Source organism: Cornus florida, unplaced genomic scaffold (genome assembly GCF_030987335.1).
Source record: "Cornus florida cultivar Cherokee Brave unplaced genomic scaffold, ASM3098733v1 CherokeeBrave_3.0.0_Hap2_Chr05, whole genome shotgun sequence".
Taxonomy (NCBI): Eukaryota; Viridiplantae; Streptophyta; class Magnoliopsida; order Cornales; family Cornaceae; genus Cornus; species Cornus florida.
In genome coordinates, this window is record NW_026775575.1 from 9,928,838 (window position 1) to 9,955,584 (window position 26,747).

The window sequence follows — 26,747 nt, forward strand, 5'->3', positions numbered from 1 at the left end:
CCCGAAGAGTGTTTTAATGAGTAAGTATGAAATCTTTGAATTGAAATACCTCAATAAAGGTACCTATTATGTAACAAGACCATTTTGATGTATAAAGATTAAATCTTTAAAAGAAAATGAGAGTTTTGAGTTAAACTTATTTGAGATCCCTATGACGTCACGAAGAGTGTTTTAAAGGGTAAAGATTGAATCTTTGAATGAAAATAACTGAATAAAGGTTCCTATCATGTCACTAAACCTTTTTAATGTATAAAGTTTGAATCTTTGGAAGAAAATGAAAGTTCTGAGTTAAACTTATTCGAGTTCCCTTCGTTGTCCCGAAGAATGTTTTAATGATTAAAGATTGAATCATTGAATGGAAAATACCTCAATCAAGATACTTATTATGTCAATAGACCATTTTAATGTATAAAGATTAAATCTATGAAAGAAAATGAGAGTTTTGAGTTAAACTTATTCGAGATCTCTTTGACGTCACCAAGAGTGTTTTAAAGTGAAAAGATTGAATCTTTGAATGAAAGTAACTGAACAAAGGTACCTATCGTGTCACTAAACCTTTTTAATGTGTAAAGATTGAATCTTTAAAAGAATATGAAAGTTCTGAGTTAAGCTTATTCGAGTTCGCTTCGACGTCTCGAAGAGTGTTTTAATGAGTATAGATTGAATCATTGAATGGAAATACCTCAATCAAGGTACTTATTATGTCACTAAACCATTTTAATGTATAAGGATTAAATCTTTGAAAGAAAATTAAAGTTTTGAGTTAAACTTATTCGAGATACCTTTGACGTCACGGAGAGTGTTTTGAAGAGTAAGGGTTGAATCTTCGAATGAAACTAACTCAATAAAGGTACCTATCATGTCATTAAACCTTTTTAATATATAAAGATTCAATCTTTGAAAGATAATGAGTGTTCTGAGTTAAACTTATTCGAGTTCCCTTCGACGTCCTAAAGAGTGTTTTAATGAGTAAAAATTGAATCTTTGAATAGAAATACATCAATCTAGGTACCTATTATGTCACTAGTCCATTTTAATATATAAAGATTAAATCTTTGACAGAAAATGAGAGTTTTGAGTTAAACTTATTTGAGATCCCTTTCACGTCACGAAGAGTGTTTTAATAAGTAAAGATTGAATCTTTGAATGAAATTACCTCAATCAAGGTACCTATCATGTCACTAGACCATTTTGACGTATAAAAGAGTGTTTTAATGAGTAAGGGTTGAGTCTTTGAATGAAAATACCCCAATAAAGTACCAAATATGTCAGTAGACCTTTTTAGTGTATAAAGATTGAATCTTTGAAAGAAAATCTGAGTTTTGAGCTAAACTTATTCGAGTTAGCCATGAAGCCACGAAGAGTCTTTTAATGAGTAAAGATTGAATCTTCACATGAAAATAACTCAATAAAGATACCTATTATGTTACTAAACTATTTTTAATGTATAAAGATTGAATCTTTGAAAGAAAATGAGAGTTTTGAGTTAAACTTATTCGAGTTCTCTTCAATGTCCAGAAGAGTGTTTTAATGAGTAAAAATTGATTCTTTAAATAGAAATACCTCAATCAAGGTACCTATTATGTCACAAGACCATTTTAATGTATAAAGATTAAATATTTGAAAGAAAATGAGAGTTTTGAGTTAAACATATTCAGAATCCCATCAAGGTCCCGAAGAGTGTTTTAATGAGTAAAGATTGAATCTTTGAATGAAAATACCTCAATCAAGGTACCTATTATGTCACAAGACCATTTTAATGTATAAAGATTAAATATTTGAAAGAAAATGAGAGTTTTGAGTTAAACTTATTCGAGATCCTTTTACGTCACGAAGAGTATTTTAATGAGTAAAGATCGAATCTTTGAATGAAATTACCTCAATCAAGGTATCTATTATGTCACTAGACCATTTTAACGTATAAAGATTGAATCTCTGAAATAAAATGAGAGTTCTGAGTTAAACTTATTCAAGTTCCCTTTTACGTCCCAAAGAGTGTTTTAATGAGTAAAGATTGAATTTTTGAATGAGAATACCTCAATATAGTACCAATTATGTCACTAAACAATTTTAATGTACAAAGATTGAATCTTTGAAAGAAAATTAGAGTTTTGAGTTAAACTTATTCGAGTTCCTTACGAGATCCCAAAGAGTGTTTTAATGAGCAAAAATTGAATCTTTGACTGGAAATGCCTCAATCAAAGTACCTATTATGTCACAAGACTATTTTAATGTATAAAGATTAAATCTTTGTAAAAAAATGAGAGTTTTGAGTTAAACTTATTCAAGATCCCTTCGACGTCCCGAAGAATGTTTTAAAGAGTAAAGATTGAATTTTTGAATGGAATTACCTCAATCAAGGTACCTATTATTTTACAAGACCATTTTAATGTATAAAGATTAAATCTTTGAAAGAAAATGAGAGTTTTGAGTTTAAACTTATTCGAGATCCCTTTGAAGTCACGAAGAGTGTTTTAATGAGTAAAGATCGAATATTTGAATGAAAATAACTCAATAAAGGTATCTAACATGACACTAAACCTTTTTAATGTATAAAGATTGAGTCTTTGAAAGAAAATGAGAGTTTTGGGTTAAACTTATTCGAGTTCCCTTTGACGTCCCAAACAATGTTTTGATGAGTAAAGATTGAATCTTTGTACTGAAATGCCTCAGTCACGGTACCTATTATGTCATTGAACCAATTTAATGTACAAGGATTAAATCTTTGAAATAAAATGAGAGTTTTGAGTTAAACTTATTCGAGATACCTTTTACGTCACAGAGAGTGTTTTAATGAGTAAAGATTGAATCTGTGAATGAAAATAACTCAATAAAGGTACCTATCGTGTCACTAAACCTTTTAAATATATAAAGATTGAATTATTGAAAGAAAATGAGTGTTTTGAGTTAAACTTATTCGAGTTCCCTTCGACATCCCGGAGAGTCTTAATCAATGTACCAGTTATGTAACAAGACCATTTTGATGTATAAAGATTAAATCTTTGTAAGAAAATGAGAGTTTTGAGTTAAACTTATTTGAGATCCCTTTGACGTCACGAAGAGTGTTTTAAAGGGTAAAGATTGAATCTTTGAATGAAAATAACTGAATAAAGGTTCCTATCATGTCACTAAACCTTTTTAATGTATAAAGATTGAATCTTTGGAAGAAAATGAAAGTTTTGAGTTAAACTTATTCGAGTTCCTTTCGACGTCTCGAAGAGTGTTTTAATGATTAAAGATTGAATTATTGAATGGAAAATACCTCAATCAAGGTACTTATTGTGTCACTAGACCATTTTAATGTATAAAGATTAAATCTTTGAAAGAAAATGAGAGTTTTGAGTTAAACTTATTCGAGATCTCTTTGACGTCACGAAGAGTGTTTTAAAGTGTAAAGATTGAATCTTTGAATGAAAATAACTGAATAAAGGTACCTATCGTGTCACTAAACCATTTTAATGTGTAAAGATTGAATCCTTAAACGAATATGAAAGTTCTGAGTTAAACTTATTCGAGTTACCTTCGACGTCTCGAAGAGTGTTTTAATGAGTAAAGATTGAATCATTGAATGAAAATACCTCAATCAAGGTACTTATTATGTCACTAGACCATTTTAATGTATAAAGATTAAATCTTTAAAAGAAAATGAGAGTTTTGACTTAAACATATTCAGGATCCCATTGAATCTTTGAAAGAAACTAACTTAATAAAGGTACCTATCATGTCATTAAACCTTTTTAATATATAAAGATTGAATCTTTGAAAGAAAATGAGAGTTTTGAGTTAAACTTATTCGAGTTCCCTTCGACATCCTGTAGAGTGTTTTAATGAGTAAGTATGAAATCTTTGAATGGAAATACCTCAATCAAGGAACCTATTAAGTCACTAGACCATTTTAATATATAAAGATTAAATCTTTGAAAAAAAATGAGAGTTTTGAGTTAAACTTATTCGAGATCCCTTTCACGTCACGAACAGTGTTTTAATAAGTAAAGATTGAATCTTTGAATGAAATTACCTCAATCAAGGTACCTATCATGTCACTAGACCATTTTAACGTATAAAAGAGTGTTTTAATGAGTAAAGGTTGAGTCTTTGAATGAAAATTCCTCAATAATGTACCTAATATGTCAGTGGACCTTTTTAGTGTTTGAAGATTGAATCTTTGAAAGAAAATCTAAGTTTTGAGCTAAACTTATTCGAGTTACCCTTGATGTCACGAAGAGTCTTTTAATGAGTAAAGATTGAATCTTCACTTGAATATAACTCAATAAACGTACCTATTATGTAAATAAACCATTTTTAATGTATAAAAATTGAATTTTTTAAAGAAAATTAGAGTTTTGAGTTAAACTTATTCGAGTTACCTTCGATGTCCCGAAGAGTGTTTTAATAAGTAAAAATTGAATCTTTGAATAGAAATGCCTCAATCAATGTACCTATTATGTCACAAGACCATTTTAATGTATAAAGATTAAATCTTTAAAAGAAAATGAGAGTTTTGACTTAAACATATTCAGGATCCCATCGACGTTCCGAAGAGTGTTTTAATGAGTAAATATTGAATCTTTGAATGGAAATACCTCAATCAAGGTACCTATTATGTCACAAGACCATTTTAATATATAAAGATTAAATCTGTGAAAGAAAATGAGAGTTTTGAGTTAAACTTATTCGAGATCCTTTTGACGTCACGAAGTGTGTTTTAATGAGTGAAGATCGAATCTTTGAATGGAATTACCTCAATCAAGGTATCTATTATGTTACTAGACCATATTAACGTATAAAGATTGAATCTCTGAAAGAAAATGAGAGTTCTGAGTTAAACTTATTCAAGTTCCCTTTTACGTCCCGAAGAGTGTTTTAATGAGTAAAGATTGAATCTTTGAATGAGAATACCTCAATAATCAACCTATTATGTCACTAGACCTTTTTAGAGTATAAAGATTGAATCATTGAAAGAAAATCAGAGTTTTGAGCTAAACGGTTTTGAGTTACCGATGAAGTCACGAAGAGTCTTTTAACGAGTAAAGATTGAATCTTCGAATGAAAATAACTCAATAAAGGTACCAATTATGTCACTAAACAATTTTAATGTATAAAGATTGAATCTTTGAAAGAAAATGAGAGTTTTGAGTTAAACTTATTCGAGTTCACTACGAGGGCCCGAAGAGTGTTTTAATGAGTAAAAATTGAATCTTTGACTGCAAATGCCTCAATCAAGGTACCTATTATGTCACAAGACTATTTTAATGTATAAAGATTAAATATTTGTAAAAAAATGATAGTTTTGAGTTAAACATACTCAAGATCCCTTCGACGTCTCGAAGAATGTTTTAAAAAGTAAAGATTGTATCTTTGAATGGAATTACCTCAATCAAGGTACCTATTATTTTACAAGACCATTATAATGTATAAAGATTAAATCTTTGAAAGAAAATTAGAGTTTTGAGTTTAAACTTATTCGAGATCCCTTTGACGTCACGAAGAGTGTTTTAATGAATAAAGATCGAATATTTGAATGAAAATAACTCAATAAAGGTACCTATCATGTCACTAAACCTTATTAATATATAAAGATTGTATCTTTGAAAGAAAATGAGAGTTTTGAGTTAAACTTATTCGAGTTCCCTTCGACGTCCCGAACAATGTTTTAATGAGTAAAGATTGAATCTTTGTATTGAAATACCTCAGTCACGGTACCTATTATGTCATTGGATCATTTTAATGTATAAAGATTAAATCTTTGAAAGTAAATGAGAATTTTGAGTTAAACTTATTCGAGATCCCTTTTACGTCACAAAGAGTGTTTTAATGAGTAAAGATTGAATCTGTGAATGAAAATAATTCTATAAAGGTACCTATCGTGTCATTAAACCATTTAAATGTTTAAAGATTGAATCTTTGAAAGAAAATGAGTATTTTGAGTTAAACTTATTCAAGTTCCCTTCGACATCCTGAAGAGTGTTTTAAAGAGTAAGTATGAAATCTTTGAATGGAAATACCTCAATCAAGGTACCCGTTATGTAACAAGTCCATTTTGATGTATAAAGATTAAATCTTGGAAAGAAAATGAGAGTTTCGAGTTCAACTTATTGGAGATCGCTTTGACGTCACGAAAAGTGTTTTAATGGGTAAAGATTGAATCTTTGAATGAAAATAACTGAATAAAGGTTCATATCATGTCACTAAACCTTTTTAATGTATAAAGATTGAATCTTTGGAAGAAAAAGAAAGTTCTGAGTTAAACTTATTCGAGTTCATTTCGACGTCCAGAAGAGTGTTTTAATGATTAAAGATTAAATCATTGAATGGAAAATACCAAAATCGAGGTACTTTTTATGTCACTAGACCATTTTAATGTATAAAGATTAAATCGTTGAAAGAAAATGAGAGTTTTGAGTTAAATTTATTCGAGATCTCTTTGACGTCACGAAGAGTGTTTTAAAGTGTAAAGATTGAATCTTTGAATGAAAATAACTAAATAAAGGTACTTATCATGTCACTAAACCTTTTTAATGTGTAAAGATTGAATCTTTAAAAGAATATGAAAGTTCTGAGTTAAACTTATTCGAGTTATCTTCGACGTCTCGAAGAGTATTTTAATGAGTAAAGATTGAATCATTGAATGAAAATACCTCAATCAAAGTACTTATTATGTCACTAGACCATTTTTAATGTATAAGGCTTAAATCTTTGAAAGAAAATTAAAGTTTTGAATTAAACTTATTCGAGATCCCTTTGACGTCACGGAGAGTGTTTTGAAGAGTAAAGATTAAATCTTTGAATGAAACTAACTCAATAAAGGTACCTATCATGTCATTAAACCGTTCTAATATATAAAGATTGAGTCTTTGAAAGAAAATGAGAGATCTGAGTTAAACTTATTCGAGTTCCCTTCGACATCACAAAGAGTGTTTTGATAAGTAAAGATTGTGCCTTTGAATAGAAATATATCAATCTGGGTACCTATTATGTCACAAAACCATTTTAATATATAAAGATTAAATCTTTGAAAAAACATGAGAGTTTTGAGTTAAACTTATTCGAGATCCCTTTCACGTCACGAAGAGTGTTTTATTAAGTAAAAATTGAATCTTTGAATGAAATTACCTCAATCAAGGTACCTATCATGTCACTAGACCATTTTAACGTATAAAAGAGTGTTATAATGAGTAAGGGTTGAATCTTTGAATGAAAATACGTCAATAATGTACCTAATACGTCAATAGACCTTTTTAGTGTATAAAGATTGAATCTTTGAAAGAAAATCAGAGTTTTGAGCTAAACTTATTCGAGTGACCCATGTAGTCACGTGAAAATAACTCAATAAAGGTACCTATTATATCACTAAACCATTTTTAATGTATAAATATTGAATCTTAGAAAGAAAATGAGAGTTTTGAATTAAACTTATTCGAGTTTCCTTCGACGTCCCGAAGAGTGTTTTAATGAGTAAAAATTGAATCTTTGAATAGAAATGCCTCAATCAAGGTACCAATTATGTCACAAGACCATTTTAATTTATAAAGATTAAATCTTTGAAAGAAAATTAGAGTTTTGAGTTAAACAAATTCAAGATCCCATCGACGTCCCGAAGAGTGTTTTAATAAGTAAAGAATGAATCTTTGAATGGAAATACCTCAATCAAGGTACCTATTATGTCACAACACCATTTGATTTTATAAAGATTAAATCTTAGAAAGAAAATGAGAGTTTTGAGTTAAACATATTCAGGATCCCATCGACGTCCCGAAGAGTATTTTAATGAGTAAAGATTGAATCTTTGAATGGAAATACCTTAATCAAGGTACCTATAATGTCACAAGACCATTTTGATGTTTAAAGATTAATTCTTTGAAAGAAAATGAGAGTTTTGAGTTAAACTTATTCGAGATCCCTTTGACGTCACGAAGAGTATTTTAATGAGTAAAGATCGAATCTTTGAATAAAATTACCTCAATCAAGGTATCTATTATGTCACTAGACCATTTTAACCTATAAAAATTGAATCTCTGAAAGAAAATGACAGTTCTGAGTTAAACTTATTCAAGTTCCCTTTTTCGTCCCGAAGAGTGTTTTAATGAGTAAAGATTGAATCTTTGAATGAGAATACCTCAATAATGAACCTATTATGTTACGAGACCTTTTTAGAGTATAAAGATTAAATTATTGAAAGAAAATCGGAGTTTAGAGCTAAACAGTTTTGAGTTACCCATGAAGTCAGGAAGAGTCTTTTAACGAGTGCAGATTGAATCATCGAATGAAAATAACTCAATAAAGGTACCAATTATGTCACTAAACAATTTTAATGTATAAAGATTGAATCTTTGAAATAAAATGATAGTTTTGAGTTAAACGTATGAGAGTTCCCTACGAGGTCCCGAAGAGTGTTTTAATGAGTAAAAATTGAATCTTTGACTGGAAATGCCTCAATCAAGGTACCTATTATGTCACAAAACTATTTTAATGTATAAAGATTAAATCTTTGTAAAAAAATGAGAGTTTTGAGTTAAACTTATTCAAAATCCCTTCGACGACCCGAAGAGTGTTTTAAAGAGTAAAGATGGAATCTTTGAATAGAATTACCTCAATCAAGGTACCTATTATTTTACAAGACCATTTTAATGTATAAAGATTAAATCTTTGAAAGAAAATGAGAATTTTGAGTTAAACTTATTCGAGATCCCTTTGACGTCACGAAGAGTGTTTTAATGAGTAAAGATCGAATCTTTGAATAAAATTACCTCAATGAAGGTATCTATTATGTCACTGGACCATTTTAACCTATAAAAATTGAATCTCTGAAAGAAAATGAGAGTTCTGAGTTAAACTTATTCAAGTTCCCTTTTACGTCCCGAAGAGTGTTTTAATGAGTAAAGATTGAATCTTGGAATGAGAATACCTCAATAATGAACCTATTATGTTACGAGACCTTTTTAGAGAATAAAGATTAAATTATTGAAAGAAAATCGGAGTTTAGAGCTAAACAGTTTTGAGTTACCCATGAAGTCAGGAAGCGTCTTTTAACGAGTGCAGATTGAATCATCGAATGAAAATAACTCAATAAAGGTACCAATTATGTCACTAAACAATTTTAATGTATAAAGATTGAATCTTTGAAATAAAATGATAGTTTTGAGTTAAACGTATGAGAGTTCCCTACGAGGTCCCGAAGAGTGTTTTAATGAGTAAAAATTGAATCTTTGACTGGAAATGCCTCAATCAAGGTACCTATTATGTCACAAAACTATTTTAATGTATAAAGATTAAATCTTTGTAAAAAAAATGAGAGTTTTGAGTTAAACTTATTCAAAATCCCTTCGACGTCCTGAAGAGTGTTTTAAAGAGTAAAGATGGAATCTTTGAATAGAATTACCTCAATCAAGGTACCTATTATTTTACAAGACCATTTTAATGTATAAAGATTAAATCTTTGAAAGAAAATGAGAATTTTGAGTTTAAACTTATTCGAGATCCCTTTGATGTCACGAAGAGTGTTTTAATGAGTAAAGATCTAATACTTGAATGAAAATAACTCAATAAAGGTACCTATCATGTCACTAAACCTTTTTAATGTATAAAAGATTGAATCTTTGAAAGAAAATGAGAGTTTTGAGTTAAACTTATTTGAGTTTTCGTCAACGTCCCGAACAATGTTTTAATGAATAAAGATTGAATCTTTGCATTGAAATGCCTCAGTCGCGGTACCTATTATGTCATTGGACCATTTTAATGTACAAAGATTAAAGAAAATGAGAGTTTTGAGTTAAACTTATTCGAGATCCCTTTTACGTCACAAAGAGTGTTTTAAAGAGTAAAGATTTAATCTGTGAAAGAAAATAACTCAATAAAGGTACCTATCGTGTCACTAAACCTTTTTAATGTATAAAGATTGAATCTTTGAAAGAAATGAGTGTTTTGAGTTAAACTTATTCGAGTTCCCTTCGACATCCCGAAGAGTGTTTTAATGAGTAAGTATGAAATCTTTGAAAGGAAATACCACAATCAAGGTACCTATTATGTAACAAAACCATTTTGATGTATAAAGATTTAATCTTTTAAAAAAAATGAGATTTTTGAGTTAAACTTTTTCGAGATCCCTTTGACGTCACGAAGAGTGTTTTAAAGGGTAAAGATTGAATCTTTGAATGAAAATAACCGAACAAAGGTTCCTATGATGTCACTAAACCTTTTTAATGTAAAAAGATTGAATCTTTGGAAGAAAATGAAAGTTCTGAGTTAAACTTATTCGAGTTCCCTTCGACGTCCCGAAAAGTGTTTTAATAATTAAAGATTGAATCATTGAATCAAGGTATTTATTATGTCACTACACCATTTTAATGTATAAAGATTAAATCTTTGAAAGAAAATGAGAGTTTTGAGTTAAACTTATTCGAGATCTCTTTTACGTCACGAAGAGTGCTTTAAAGTGTAAAGATTGAATCTTTGAATGAAAATAACTGAATAAAGTTACCTATCGTGTCACTAAACCTTTTTAATGTATAAAGATTGAATCTTTAAAAGAATATGAAAGTTCTAATTTAAAACTTTTTCGAGTTCCCTTCGACGTCTCGAAGAGTGTTTTAATGAGTAAAGATTGAATCATTGAATAAAAATACCTCAATCAAGGTACTTACTATATCACTAGACCATTTTAATGTATAAGGATTAAATCTATGAAAGAAAATTAAAGTTTTAAGTTAAACTTATTCGAGATCCCTTTGATGTCACGGAGTGTATTTTGAAGAGTAAAGACTGAATCTTTGAATGAAACTAACTCAATAAAAGTACCTATCTTGTTATTAAACCTTTTTAATATATAAAGATTGAATCTTTGAAAGAAAATGAGAGTTCTGAGTTAAACTTATTCTTGTTCCCTTCGACGTCCCAAAGAGTGTTTTAATGAGTAAAGATTTAATCTTTGAATAGAAATACATCAATCTAGGTACCTATTATGTCACTAGACCATTTTAATATATAAAGATTAAATCTTTGAAAAAAAATGAGAGTTTTGAGTTAAACTTATTCGAGATCTCTTTCATGTCACGAAGAGTGTTTTAATAAGTAAAGATTGAATCTTTAGAAGAAATTACCTTAACCAAGGTACCTATCATGTCACTAGACCATTTTAACGTATAAAAGAGCGTTTTAAAAAGTAAGGATTGAGTCTTTGAACGAAAATACCTCAATAATGTACCTAATATTTCAGTAGATCTTTTTAGTGTACGAAGATTGAATCTTTGAAAGAAAATCAGAGTTTTGAGCTAAACTAATTCGAGTTACCCATGAAGTCACGAAGAGTCTTTTAATATGTAAAGATTGAATCTTCACATGAAAATAACTCAATAAAGGTACCTATTATGTCACTAAACCATTTTAATGTATAAAGATTGAATCTTTTAAAGAAAATGAGAGTTTTGAGTTAAACTTATTCGAGTTCCCTTCGATGTCCCGAAAAGTATTTTAATGAGTAAAAATTAAATCTTTGAATTGAAATGCCTCAATCAAGAAACCTATTACGTCACAAGACCATTTTAATGTATAAAGATTAGATCTTTGAAAGAAAATGAGAGTTTTGAGTTAAACATATTCAGGATCCCATCGACGTCCCAAAGAGTGTTTTAATGAGTAAAGATTGAATCTTTGAATGGAAATACCTCAATCAAGGTACCTATTATGTCACAATACCATTTTAATGTATAAAGATTAAATCTATGAAAGAAAACGTGAGTTTTGAGTTAAACTTATTCGAGATCCCTTTGGCGTCATGAAGAGTGCTTTAATGAGTAAAGATCGAATCTTTGTATGAAATTACCTCAATCAAGGTATCTATTATGTCACTAGACCATTTTAACGTATAAAGATTGAATCTCTGAAAGAAAATGAGAGTTCTGAGTTAAACTTATTCAAGTTCCCTTTTACGTCCCGAAAAGTGTTTTAATGAGTAAAGATTGAATCTTTGAACGGGAATGCCTCAATAATGAACCTATTATGTCACTAGACGTTTTTGGAGTATATAAAGATTGAATCACTGAAAGAAAATCAGAGTTTTGAGCCAAACAATTTTGAGTTACCCATGAAGTCACGAAGAGTCTTTTAACGAGTAAAGATTGAATCTTCAAATGAAAATAACTCAATAAAGGTACCAATTATCTTACTAACCAATTTTAATGTATAAAGATTGATTCTTTGAAAGAAAATGAGAGTTTTGAGTTAAACTTATTCAAGTTCCCTACGAGGTCCCGAAGAGTGTTTTAATGAGTAAAAATTGAATCTTTGACCAGAAATACCTCAATCATGGTACCTATTATGTCACAAGACTATTTTAATGTATAAAGATTAAATCTTTATAAAAAAATGAGAGTTTTGAGTTAAAATTATTCAAGATCCCTTCGACGTCCCGAAGAGTGTTTTAAAGAGTAAAGATTGAATCTTTGAATGGAATTACCTCAATCAAGGTACCTATTATTTTAAAAGACCATTTTAATGTATAAAGATTAAATCTTTGAAAGAACATGAGAGTTTGAGTTTAAACTTATTCGAGATCCCTTTGATGTCACGAAGAGTGTTTTAATGAGTAAAGAACGAATATTTAAATGAAAATAACTCAATAAGGGTACCTATCATGTCACTAAACCTTTTTAAAGTATTAAGGATTGAATATTTAAAAGAAAATGAGAGTTTTGAGTTAAACTTATTCGAGTTTCCGTCGATGTCCCGAACAATGTTTTAATGAGTAAAGATTGAATCTTTGCATTGAAATGCCTCAGTAGCGGTACCTATTATGTCATTGGACCATTTTATTGTATAAAGATTAAATCTTCGAAAGAAAATTAGAGTTTTGAGTTTAAACTTATTCGAGATCCCTTTGACGTCACGAAGAGTGTTTTAATGAGTAAAGATCGAATATTTGAATGAAAATAACCCAATAAAAGTACCTATCATGTCACTAAACCTTTTTAATGTATAAAGATTGAATCTTTGAAAGAAAATGAGAGTTTTGAGTTAAACTTATTCGAGTTCTCTTCGACGTCCCGAACAATGTTTCAATGAGTAAAGATTGAATCTTTGTATTGAAATGGCTCAGTCACAGTACCTATTATGTCATTGGACCATTTTATTGTATAAATATTAAATCTTAGAAAGAAAATCAGAGTTTTGAGTTAAACTTATTCGAGTTCCCTTCAACATCCCGAAGAGTGTTTTAATGAGTAAGTATGAAATCTTTGAATGGAAATACCTTAATCAAGGTACCTGTTATGTAACAAGACCATTTTGATGTATAAAGATTAAATCTTTGAAAGACAAATGAGAATCTTGAGTTAAACTTATTTGAGATCCCTTTGACGTCACGAAGAGTTTTTTAATAGGTAAAGATTTAATCTTTGAATAAAAATAACTGAATAAAGATTCCTATCATGTCACTAAACCTTTTTAATGTATAAAGATTGAATCTTTAGAAGAAAATGAAAGTTCTGAGGTAAACTTATTCGAGTTCCCTTCGACGTCCCGAAGAGTGTTTTAATGATTAAAGATTGAATCATTGAATGGAAAATACCTTAATCAAGGTACTTATTATGCCACTAAACCATTTCAATGTATAAAGACTAAATCTTTGAAAGAAAATGAGAGTTTTGAGTTAAACTTATTCGAGATCTCTTTGAAGTCACGAAGAGTGTTTTAAAGTGTAAATATTGAATCTTTTAATGAAAATAACTGAATAAAGGTACCTATCGTGTCACTAAACCTTTTTAATGCGTAAAGATTGAATCTTTAAAAGAATATGAAAGTTCTGAGTTAAAGTTATTCGAATTTCCTTCGACGTCTCGAAGAGCGTTTTAATAAGTTAAAATTGAATCATCGAATGGAAATACCTCAATCAAAGTACTTATTATGTCACCAGACCATTTTAATGTATAAGGATTAAATCTTTGAAAGAAAATTAAACTTTTGAGTTAAACTTATTCGAGATCCCTTCGACGTCACGGAGAGTGTTTTGAAGAGTAAAGATTGAATCTTTGAATGAAACTAACTCAATAAAGGTACCTATCATGTCATTAAACCTTTTTAATATATAAAGATTGAATCTTTGAAATAAAATGAGAGTTCTGAGTTAAACTTATTCGAGTTCCCTTCGACGTCCCAAAGAGTATTTTAATGAATAAAGATTGAATCTTTGAATAGAAATACATCAATCTAGGTACCTATTATGTCACTAGACCATTTTAATATATAAAGATTAAATCTTTGAAAAAAAATGAGAGTTTTGAGTTAAACTTATTCGAGATCGTTTGACGTCACGAAGAGTGATTTAATAAGTAAAGATTGAATCTTTGAATGAAATTACCTCAATAAAGGTACCTATCATGTCACTAGACCATTTTAACGTATAAAAGAGTGTTTTATTCGAGATCCCTTTGACGTCACGAAGAGTGTTTTAATCTGTAAAAATCGAATCTTTAAATGAAATTACCTCAATCAAGGTATCTATTATGTCACTAGACCATTTTAACGCATAGAGATTGAATCTCTGAAAGAAAATGAGAGTTCTGATTTAAAGTTATTCAAGTTCCCTTTTAGGTCCCGAAGAGTGTTGTAATGAGTAAAGATTGAATCTTTGAATGAGAATACCTCAATAATGAACCTATTATGTTAGTAGATCTTTTTAGAGTATGAAGATTGAATCATTGAAAGAAAATCAGAGTTTTGAGCTAAACAGTTTTGAGTTACCCATGAAGTCACGAAGAGTCTTTTAACGAATAAAGATTGAATCTTCGAATGAAAATAACTCAATAAAGGTACCAATTATGTCACTAAACAATTTTAATGTATAAAGATTGAATCTTTGAAAGAAAATGAGAGTTTTGAGTTAAACTTATTCGAGTTCCCAACGAGGTCCCGAAGAGTGTTTTAATGAGTAAAAATTGAATTTTTGACTGGAAATGCTTCAATCAAGGTACCTATTATGTCACAAGACTATTTTAATGTATAAAGATTAAATCTTTGTAAAAAAATGAGAGTTCTGAGTTAAACTTATTCAAGATCCCTTCGACGTTCCGAAGAGTGTTTTAAAGTGTAAAGATTGAATCTTTGAATGGAATTACCTCAATCAAGGTACCTATTATTTTAGAAGACCATTTTAATGTATAAAGATTAAATGTTTGAAAGAAAATGAGAGTTTTGAATTTAAACTTATTTGAGATCCCTTTGACGTCACGAAGAATGTTTTAATGAGTAAAAATCGGATATTTGAATGAAAGTAACTCAATAAAGGTACCTATCATGTCACTAAACCTTTTTAATGTATAAAAGATTGAATCTTTGAAAGAAAATGAGAGTTTGGGTTAAACTTATTCGAGTTACCTTCGACGTCCCGAACAATGTTTTAAAGAGTAAAGATTGAATCTTTGCATTGAAATGCCTCAGTTACGGTACCTATTATGTCATTGGACCATTTTAATGTATAAAGATTAAATCTTTGAAAGAAAATAAGAGTTTTGAGTTAAACTTATTCGAGATCCCATTTACGTCACAAAGAGTGTTTTAATGAGTAAAGATTGAATCTGTGAATGAAAATAACTCAATAAAGGTACCTATCGTGTCACTAAACCTTTTTAATGTATAAAGATTGAATCTTTGAAAGAAAATGAGTGTTTTGAGTTATACTTATTCGAGTTCCCTTCGACATCCTGAAAAGTGTTTTAATGAGTAAGTATGAAATCTTTAAATGGAAATACCTTAATCAAGGTATTTATTATGTAACAAGACCATTTTGATGTATAAAGATTAAATCTTTGAAAGAAAATGAGAGTTTTGAGTTAAACTTAATGGAGATGCCTTTGACGTCACGAAGAGTGTTTTAAAGGGTAAAGATTGAATCTTTGAATGAAAATAACTGAATAAAGGATAAAGATCGAATCTTTGAATGAAAATAACTTAATAAGGGTAAAGATTGAATCTTTGGAAGAAAATGAAAGTTCTGAGTTAAACTTATTCGAGTTCCCTTTGACGTCCCGAAGAGTGTTTTAATGATTAAAGATTGAATCATTGAATGGAAAATACCTCAATCAAGGTACTTATTATGTCACTAGACCATTTTAATGTATAAAGATTAAATATTTGAAAGAAAATGAGAGTTTTGAATTAAACTTATTCGAGATCTCTTTGACATCACGAAGGGTGTTTTAAAGTATAAAGATTGAATCTTTGAATGAAAATAACTGAATAAAGGTACCTATCGTGTCACCAAACCTTTTTAATGTGTAAAGGTTGAATCTTTAAAAGAATATGAAAGTTCTGAGTTAAACTTATTCGAGTTCCCTTCGACGTCTCGAAGAGTGTTATAATGAGTAAAGATTGAAGCATTAAATTGAAATACCTCAATTAAGGTACTTATTATGTCAGTAGACCACTTTTAATGTATAAGGATTAAATCTTTGAAAGAAAATTAAAGTTTTGAGTTAAACTTATTCGTGATCCCTTCGACGTCACGGAGAGTGTTTTGAAGAGTAAAGATTGAATCTATGAATGAAACTAACTCAACAAAGGTAACTATCATGTCATTAAACCTTTTTAATATATAAAGATTGAATCTTTGAAAGAAAATGAGAGTTCTGAGTTAAACTTATTCGAGTTCCCTTCGACGTCCCAAAGAGTGTTTTAATGACTAAAGATTGCATCTTTGAATAGAAATACATCAATTTAGGTACCTATTATGTTTTCAGACAATTTTAATATATAAAGATTAAATCTTTGAAAAAAATGAGAGTTTTGAGTTAAACTTATTCGAGATCCCTTTCACGTCACGAAGAGTGTTTTAATAAGTAAAGATTGAATCTTTGAATGAAATTACCTCAATAAAGGTATCTATCATGTCACTAGACCATTTTAATGTATAAAAGAGTGTTTTAATGAGTAAGGGTTGAGTTTTTGAATGAAAATACCACAATAATATACCTAATATGTCAGTAGACCTTTTTAGTGAATAAAGATTGAATCTTTGAAAGAAAATCAGAGTCTTTTAATGAGTAAAGATTGAATCTGAACATGAAAATAACTCAATAAAGGTACCTATTATGTCACAAAACCATTTTTAATGTATAAAGATTGAGTCTTTGAAAGAAAATGAGAGTTTTGAGTTAAACTTATTCGAGTTCCCTACGATGTCCCGAAGAGTGTTTTATAGAGTAAAAATTGAATCTTTGAATAGAAATACCTCAATCAAGGTACCTATTATGTCACAAGACCATTTTAATGTATAATGATTAAATCTTTGAAAGAAAATGAGAATTTTGAGTTAAACATATTCAGGATCCCATCGACGTCCAGAAGAATGTTTTAATGAGTAAAGATTGAATCTTTGAATTGAAATACCTCAATCAAGGTACCTATTATGTCACAAGACCATTTTAATGTATAAAGATTAAATATTTGAAAGAAAATGAGAGTTTTGAGTTAAAATTATTCGAGATCCCTTTGACGTCACGAAGAGTGTTTTATTGAGTAAAGATCGAATCATTCAACCTCAATCAAGGTATCTGTTATGTCACTAGACCATTTTAACGTATAAAGATTGAATCTCTGAAAGAAAATAAGAGTTCTGAGTTAAACTTATTCAAGTTCCCTTTTATGTCCCGAAGAGTGTTTTAATGAGTAAAGATTGAATCTTTGAATGAGAATACCTCAATAATGAACCTATTATGTCAGTAGACCTTTTTAGAGTATAAAAATTGAATTATTGAAAGAAAATAAGAGTTTTGAGGTAAACAGTTTTGAGTTACCCAAGAAGTCACGAAGAGTCTTTTAACGGGTAAAGATTGAATCTTCGAATGAAAATAACTCAATAAAGTTTCCAATTATGTCACTAAACAATTTTAATGTATAAAGATTGAATCTTTGAAAGAAAATGAGAGTGTTTTAAAGAGTAAAGATTGAATCTTTGAATGGAATTACCTCAATCAGGGTACCTATTATTTTACAACACCATTTTAATGTATAAAGATTAAATCTTTGAAAGAAAATGAGAGTTTTTAATTTAAACTTATTCGAGATCCTTTTGACGTCACGAAGAGTGTATTAATAAGTAAAGATCGAATAATTGAACGAAAATAACTAAATAAAGGTACCTATCATGTCACTAAACCTTTTTAATGTATAAAAGATTGAATCTTTGAAAGAAAATGAGAGTTTTGAGTTATACTTATTCGAGTTCCCTTCGATGTCCCGGACAATGTTTTAATGAGTTAAGATTGAATCTTTGCATTGAAATGCCCCAGTCATGGTACCTATTATGTCATTGGACCATTTTAATGTATAAAAATTAAATCTTTGAAAGAAAATGAGTGTTTTGAGTTAAACTTATTCGAGATCCATTTTACGTCACAAAGAGTGTTTTAATGAGTAAAGATTGAATCTGTGAATGAAAATAACTCAATAAAGGTACCTATCATGCACTAAACCTTTTTAATGTATAAAGATTGAATCTTTGAAAGAAAATGAGTGTTTTGAGTTAAACTTATTCGAGTTCCCTTCGACATCCCGAAGAGTGTTTTAATGAGTAAGTATGAAGTCTTTGATTGGAAATACCTCAATCAAGGTACCTGTTATGTAACAAGACCATTTTGATGTATAAAGATTAAATCTTTGAAAGAAAATGAGAGTTTTGAGTTAAACTTATTTGAGATCCCTTTGACGTCACGAAGAGTGTTTTAAAGGGTAAAGATTGAATCTTTGAATGAAAATAACTGAATAAAGGTTCCGATCATGCCACTAAACCTTTTTAATGTACAAAGATTGAATCTTTCGAAGAAAATGAAAGTTCTGAGTTAAACTTATTCGAGTTCCCTTCGACGTCCCGAAGAGTGTTTCAATGATTAAAGATTGAATCATTGAGTGGAAAATACCTCAATCAAGGTGCTTATTATGTCACTAGACAATTTTAATGTATAAAGATTAAATCTTTGAAAGAAAATGAGAGTTTTGAGTTAAACTTATTCGAGATCTCTTTGATGTCACAAAGAGTGTTTTAAAGTGGAAAGATTGAATCTTTGAACGAAAATAACTGAATAAAGGTACCTATCGTGTCACTAAACCTTTTTAATGTGTAAAGATTGAATCTTTAAAAGAATATAAAAGTTCTAAGTTAAACTTATTCGAGTTCCCTTCAACGTCCCAAAGAATGCTTTAATGAGTAAAGATTGAATCTTTAAATAGAAATACATCAATCTAGGTACCTATTATATCACTAGACCATTTTAATATATAAAGATTAAATCTTTGAAAAAAAATGAGAGTTTTGGGTTAAACTGATTCGAGATCCCTTTCACGTCACGAAGAGTGTTTTAATAAGTAAATATTGAATCTTTGAATGAAATTGCCTCAATAAAGGTACCTATCATGTCACTGGACCATTTTAACGTATAAAAGAGTGTTTTATTTAGTAAGGGTTGAGTATTTGAATGAAAATACCTTAATAATGCGCCTAATATGTCAGTAGACCATTTTAGTGAATAAAGATTGAATCTTTGAAAGAAAATCAGAGTTTTAATATGTCTCAATCAAGGTACCTATTATGTCACAAGACCATTTTAATGTATAAAGATTAAATCTTTGAAAGAAAATGAGAGTTTTGAGTTGAACATATTCAAGATCCCATCGACATCCCGAAGAGTATTTTAATGAGTAAAGATTGAATCTTTGAATGGAAATACCTCAATCAAGGTACCTATTATGTCACAAAACTATTTTAATGTATAAAGATTAAATTTTTGAAAGAAAATGAGAGTTTTGAGTTAAACTTATTCGAGATCTCTTTGACGTCACGAAGAGTGTTTTAATGAGTAAAGATCGAATCTTTGAATGAAATTACCTCAATCAAGGTATCTATTATGTCACTAGACCATTTTAACGTATAAGATTGAATCTCTGAAAGAAAATGAGAGTTCTGAGTTAAACTTATTCAAGTTCCCTTTTACGTCCCGAAGAGTGTTTTAATAAGTAAAGATTGAATCTTTGAATGAGAGTACCCCAATATTGAACCTATTATGTCACTAGAACTTTTTAGAGTATAAAGATTGAATCATTGAAAGAAAATCAGAGTTTTGAGCTAAACAGTTTTAAGTTACCCATGAAGTCATGAAGAGTCTTTTAACGAGTAAAGATTGAATTTTCGAATGAAAATAACTCAATAAAGGTACCAATTATGTCACTAAACAATTTTAATGTATGAAGATTGAATCTTTGAAAGAAAATGAGAGTTTTTAATTAAACTTAATCGAGTTCCCTACGAGGTCCGGAAGAGTGTTTTAATGAGTAAAAATTGAATGTTTGACTGGAAATGCCTCAATCAAGGTACCTATTATGTCACAAGTCTATTTTAATGTATAAAGATTAAAACTTTGCAAAAAAATGAGAGTTTTCAGTTAAACTAATTCAAGATTCCTTCGACGTCCCGAAGAGTATTTTAAAGAGTAAAGATTGAATCTTTAAATGGAATTACTTCAATCAAGGTACTTATTATTTTACAAGACCATTTTAATGTATAAAGATTAAATATTCGAAAGAAAATGAAAGTTTTTAGTTTAAACTTATTTGAGATCCCTTTGACGTCACGAAGAGTGTTTGAATGAGTAAAGATCGAATATTTGAATGAAAATAACTCAATAATGGTACCTATCATGTCACTAAACCTTTTTAATGTATAAAGATTTAATCTTTGAAAGAAAATGAGAGTTTTGAGTTTAACTTATTTGAGTTCCCTTCGACGTCCCGAACAATGTTTAAATGAGTAAAGATTGAATCTTTGTATTGAAATGCCTCAGTCACGGTACCTATTATGTCATTGGACCATTTTAATGCATAAAGATTAAATCTTTGAAAGAAAATGAGAGTTTTGAGTTAAACTTATTCGAGATCCCTTTTACGTCACAAAGAGTGTTTTAATGAGTAAAGATTGAATCTGTGAATGAAAATAACTCAATAAAGGTACCTATCGTGTCACTAAACCTTTTTAATGTATAAAGATTGAATCTTTGAAAGAAAATGAGTGTTTTGACTTAAACTTATTCGAGTTCCCTTCCACATCCCGAAAAGTGTTTTAATGAGTAAGTATGAAATCTTTGAATGGAAATACCTCAATCAAGGTACCTGTTATGTAACAAGACCATTTTGATGTATAAAGATTAAATCTTTGAAAGAAAATGAGAGTTTTGAGTTAAACTTATTCGAGATCCTTTTGACGTCACGAAGAGTGTTTTAATGGGTAAAGATTGAATCTTTGAATGAAAATAACTAAATAAAGGTTCCTATCATGTCACTAAACCTTTTTAACGTATAAAGATTGAATCTTTGGAAGAAAATGAAAGTTCTGAGTTAAACTTATTCGAGTTCCCTTCGACGTCCTGAAGAATGTTTTAATGATTAAAAATTGAATAATTGATTGGAAAATACCTCAATCAAGGGACTTATTATGTCACTAGACCATTTTAATGTATAAGGATTAAATCTTTCAAAGAAAATTAAAGTTTTGAGTTAAACTTATTCGTGATCCCTTTGACGTCACGGAGAGTGTTTTGAAGAGTAAAGATTGAATCTTTGAATGAAACTAACTCAATAAAAGTACCTATCATGTCATTAAAACTTTTTAATATATAAAGATTCAATCTTTGAAAGAAAATGAGAGTTTTGAGTTAAACTTATTCGAGTTTCATTCAACGTCCCAAAGAGTGTTTGAATGAGTAAAGATTGAATCTTTGAATAGAAATACATTAATCTAGGTACCTATTATGTAACTAGACCAATTTAATATATAAAGATTAAATCTTTGAAAAAAAATGAGAGTTTTGAGTTAAACTTATTTGACATCGTTTTCACGTAACGAAGAGTGTTTTAATAAGTAACGATTGAATCTTTGAATGAAATTACCACAATCAAGGTACCTATCATGTTACTAGACCATTTTAACATATAAAAGAGTGTTTTCATGAGTAAGGGTTGAGTCTTTGAATGAAAATACCTCAATAATGTGCCTAATATGTCAGTAGACCTTTTTAGTGTATAAAGATTGAATCTTTGAAAGAAAATCAGAGTTTTGAGCTAAACTTATTCGAGTTACCCATGAAGTCACGAAGAGCCTTTTAATGAGTAAAGATTGAATCTTCACATGAAAATAACTCAATAAAGGTACCTATTATGTCACTAAACCATTTTTAATGTATAAAGATTGAATCTTTGAAAGAAAATGAGAGTTTTGAGTTAAAATTATTTGAGTTCCCTTCGATGTCCCGAAGAGTGTTTTAATGAGTAAAAATTGAATCTTTGAATAGAAATGCCTCAATCAAGGTACCTATTATGTCACAAGACCATTTTAATGTATAAAGATTAAATCTTTGAAAGGAAATGAGAGTTTTGAGTTAAACATATTCAGGATCCCATCGACGTACCGAAGAGTGTTTTAATGAGTAAAAATTGAATCTTTGAATGGAAATACCTCAATCAAGGTACCTATTATGTAACAAGACCATTTTAATGTATAAAGACTAAATCATAGAAAGAAAATGAGAGTTTTGAGTTAAACTTATTCGAGATCTCTTTGACGTCACGAAGTGTGTTTTAATGAGTAAAGATCGAATCTTTGAATGAAATTACCTCAATCAAGGTATCTATTATGTCACTAGACCATTTTAACGTATAAAGATTGAATCTCGGAAAGAAAATGAGAGTTCTGAGTTAAACTTTTTCAAGTTCCCTTTTACGTCCCGAAGAGTGTTTTAATGAGTAAAGATTGAATCTTTGAATGAGAATACCTCAATAATGAACCTATTATGTCACTAGACCTTTCTTGAGTATAAAGATTGAATCATTGAAAGAAAATCAGAGCTTTGAGCTAAACAGTTTTGAGTTACCCATGAAGTCACGAAGAGTCTTTTAACGACTAAAGATTGAATCTTCGAATTAAAATAACTCAATAAAGGTACCAATTATGTCGCTAAAAAATTTTAATGTATAAAGATTGGATCTTTGAAAGAAAATTAGAGTTTTGAGTTAAACTTATGAGAGTTCCCTACGAGGTCCCGAAGAGTGATTTAATGAGTAAAAATTGAATCTTTGACTGGAAATGCCTCAATCAAGGTACTTATTATGTTACAAGACTATTTTAATGTATGAAGATTAAATCTTTGTAAAAAAATGAGAGTTTGGAGTTAAACTTATTCAAGATCCCTTCGACGTCTTGAAGAGCATTTTAAAGAGTAAAGATTGAATCTTTGAATGAAAATAACTGAATAAAGGTTCCTATCATGTCACTAAACATTTTTAATGTATAAAGATTGAATCTTTCGAAGAAAATGAAAGTTCTGAGTTAAACTTATTCGAGTTCCCTTTGACGTCCCGAAGAGTGTTTTAATTATTAAAATTGAATCACTGAATAGAGAATACCTCAATCAAGGTACTTATTATGTCACTAGACCATTTTAATGTATAAAGATTAAATCTTTGAAAGAAAATGAGAGTTTTGAGTTAAACTTATTCGAGATCTCTTTGACATCACGAAGAGTGTTTTCAAGTATAAAGATTGAATCTTTGAATGAAAATAACTGAATAAAGGTACCTATCGTGTCACTAAACCTTTTTAATGTGTAAAGATTAAATCTTAAAAAGAATATGAAAGTTCTGAGTTAAACTTATTCGAGTTCCCTTCGACGTCTCGAAGAGTGTTTTAATGAGTAATGGTTGAATCATTAAATGGAAATACCTCAATCAAGGTACTTATAATGTCACTAGACCATTTTAATGTATAAGGATTAAATCTTTGAAAGAAAATTAAAGTTTTGAGTTATACTTATTCGAGATCCCTTTGACGTCACGGAGAGTTTTTTGAAGAGTAAAGATTAAATCTTTGAATGAAACTAACTCAATAACGGTACCTATTATGTCATTAAACCTTTTTAATATATAAAGATTGAATCTTTGAAATAAAATGAGAGTTCTGAGTTAAACTTATTCGAGATCGTTTGACGTCACGAAGAGTGATTTAATAAGTAAAAATCGAATCTTTGAATGAAATTACCTCAATCAAGGTATCCATTATGTCACTAGACCATTTTAACGCATAAAGATTGAATCTCTGAAAGAAAATGAGAGTTCTGATTTAAAGTTATTCAAGTTCCCTTTTAGGTCCCGAAGAGTGTTTTAATGAGTAAAGATTGAATATTTGAATGAGAATACCTCAATAATGAACCTATTATGTCAGTAGACCTTTTTAGAGTATAAAGATTGAATCATTGAAAGAAAATCAGAGTTTTGAGCTAAACAGTTTTGAGTTACCCGTGAAGTCACAAAGAGTCTTTTAACAAATAAAGATTGAATCTTCGAATGAAAACAACTCAATAAAGGTACCAATTATGTCACTAAACAATTTTAATGTATAAAGATTGAATCTTTGAAAGAAAATGAGAGTTTTGAGTTTAACTTATTCGAGTTCCCTAAGAGGTCCCGAAGAGTGTTTTAATGAGTAAAAATTGAATCTTTGACTGGAAATGCTTCAATCAAGGTACCTATTATGTCGCAAGACTATTTTAATGTATAAAGATTAAATCTTTGTAAAAAAATGAGAGATTTGAGTTAAACTTATTCAAGATCCCTTCGACGTCCCGAAGAGTGTTTTAAAGAGTAAAGATTGAATCTTTGAATGGAATTACCTCAATCAAGGTACCTATTATTTTAGAAGACCAAAGATTGAATCTTTGAATGGAATTAAATGTTTGAAAGAAAATGAGAGTTTTGAATTTAAACTTATTTGAGATCCCTTTGACGTCACGAAGAATGTTTTAACGAGTAAAAATCAGATATTTGAATGAAAATAACTCAATAAAGGTACCTATCATGTCACTAAACCTTTTTAATGTATAAAAGATTGAATCTTTGAAAGAAAATGAGAGTTTGAGTTAAACTTATTCAAGTTTCCTTCGACGTCCCGAACAATGTTTTAATGAGTAAAGATTGAATCTTTTCATTGAAATGCCTCAGTCACGGTACCTATTATGTCATTGGACCATTTTAATGTATAAAGATTAAATCTTTGAAAGAAAATGAGAGTTTTGAGTTAAACTTATTCGAGATCCCATTTACGTCACAAAGAGTGTTTTAATGAGTAAAGATTGAATCTGTGAATGAAAATAACTCAATAAAGGTACCTATCGTGTCACTAAACCTTTTTAATGTATAAAGATTGAATCTTTGAAAGAAAATGAGTGTTTTGAGTTATACTTATTCGAGTTCCCTTCGACATCCCGAAAAGTGTTTTTAATGAGTAAGTATGAAATCTTTAAATGGAAATACCTTAATCAGGGTATCTATTATGTAACAAGACCATTTTGATGTACAAAGATTAAATCTTTGAAAGAAAATGAGAGTTTTGAGTTAAACTTATTGGAGATGCCTTTTACGTCACGAAGAGTGTTTTAAAGGGTAAAGATTGAATCTTTGAATGAAAATAACTGAATAAAGGGTAAAGATTGAATCTTTGAATAAAAATAACTTAATAAGGGTAAAGATTGAATCTTTGGAAGAAAATGAAAGTTCTGAGTTAAACTTATTCGAGTTCCCTTTGACGTCCCGAAGAGTGTTTTAATGATTAAAGATTGAATCATTGAATGGAAAATACCTCAATCAAGGTACTTATTATGTCACTAGACCATTTTAATGCATAAAGATTAAATATTTGAAAGAAAATGAGAGTTTTAAACTGAACTTATTCGAGATCTCTTTGACATCACGAAGAGTGTTTTAAAATATAAAGATTGAATCTTTGAATGAAAATAACTAAATAAAGGTACCTATCGTGTCACTAAACCTTTTTAATGTGTAAAGGTTGAATCTTTAAAAGAATATGAAAGTTCTGAGTTAAACTTTTTCGAGTTCCGTTCGACGTCTCGAAGAGTGTTTTAATGAGTAAAGATTGAATCATTAAATGGAAATACCTCAATTAAGGTACTTATTATGTCAGTAGACCACTTTTAATGTATAAGGATTAAATCTTTGAAAGAAAATTAAAGTTTTGAGTTAAACTTATTCGAGATCCCTTTGAAGTCACGGAGAGTGTTTTGAAGAGTAAAGATTGAATCTTTGAATGAAACTAACTCAATAAAGGTAACTATCATGTCATTAAACCTTTTTAATATATAAAGATTGAATCTTTGAAATAAAATGAGAGTTCTGAGTTAAACATATTCGAGTTCCCTACGACGTCCCAAAGAGTGTTTTAATGACTAAAGATTGAATCTTTGAATAGAAATACATCAATTTAGGTACCTATTATGTCTTCAGACAATTTTAATATATAAAGATTAAATCTTTGAAAAAAATGAGAGTTTTGAGTTAAACTTATTCGAAATCCCTTTCACGTCACGAAGAGTGTTTTAATAAGTAAAGATTGAATCTTTGAATGAAATTACCTCAATAAAGGTACCTATCATGTCACTAGACCATTTTAACATATAAAAGAGTGTTTTAATGAGTAAGGGTTGAGTCTTTGAATGAAAATACCTCAATAATGTACCTAATATGTCAGTAGACCTTTTTAGTGAATAAAGATTGAATCTTTGAAAGAAAATCAGAGTTTTTAGCTAAACTTATTCGAGTTACCCATGAAGTCACGAAGAGTCTTTTAATGAGTAAAGATTGAATCTTCACATGAAAATAACTCAATAAAGTTACCTATTATGTCACAAAACCATTTTTAATGTATA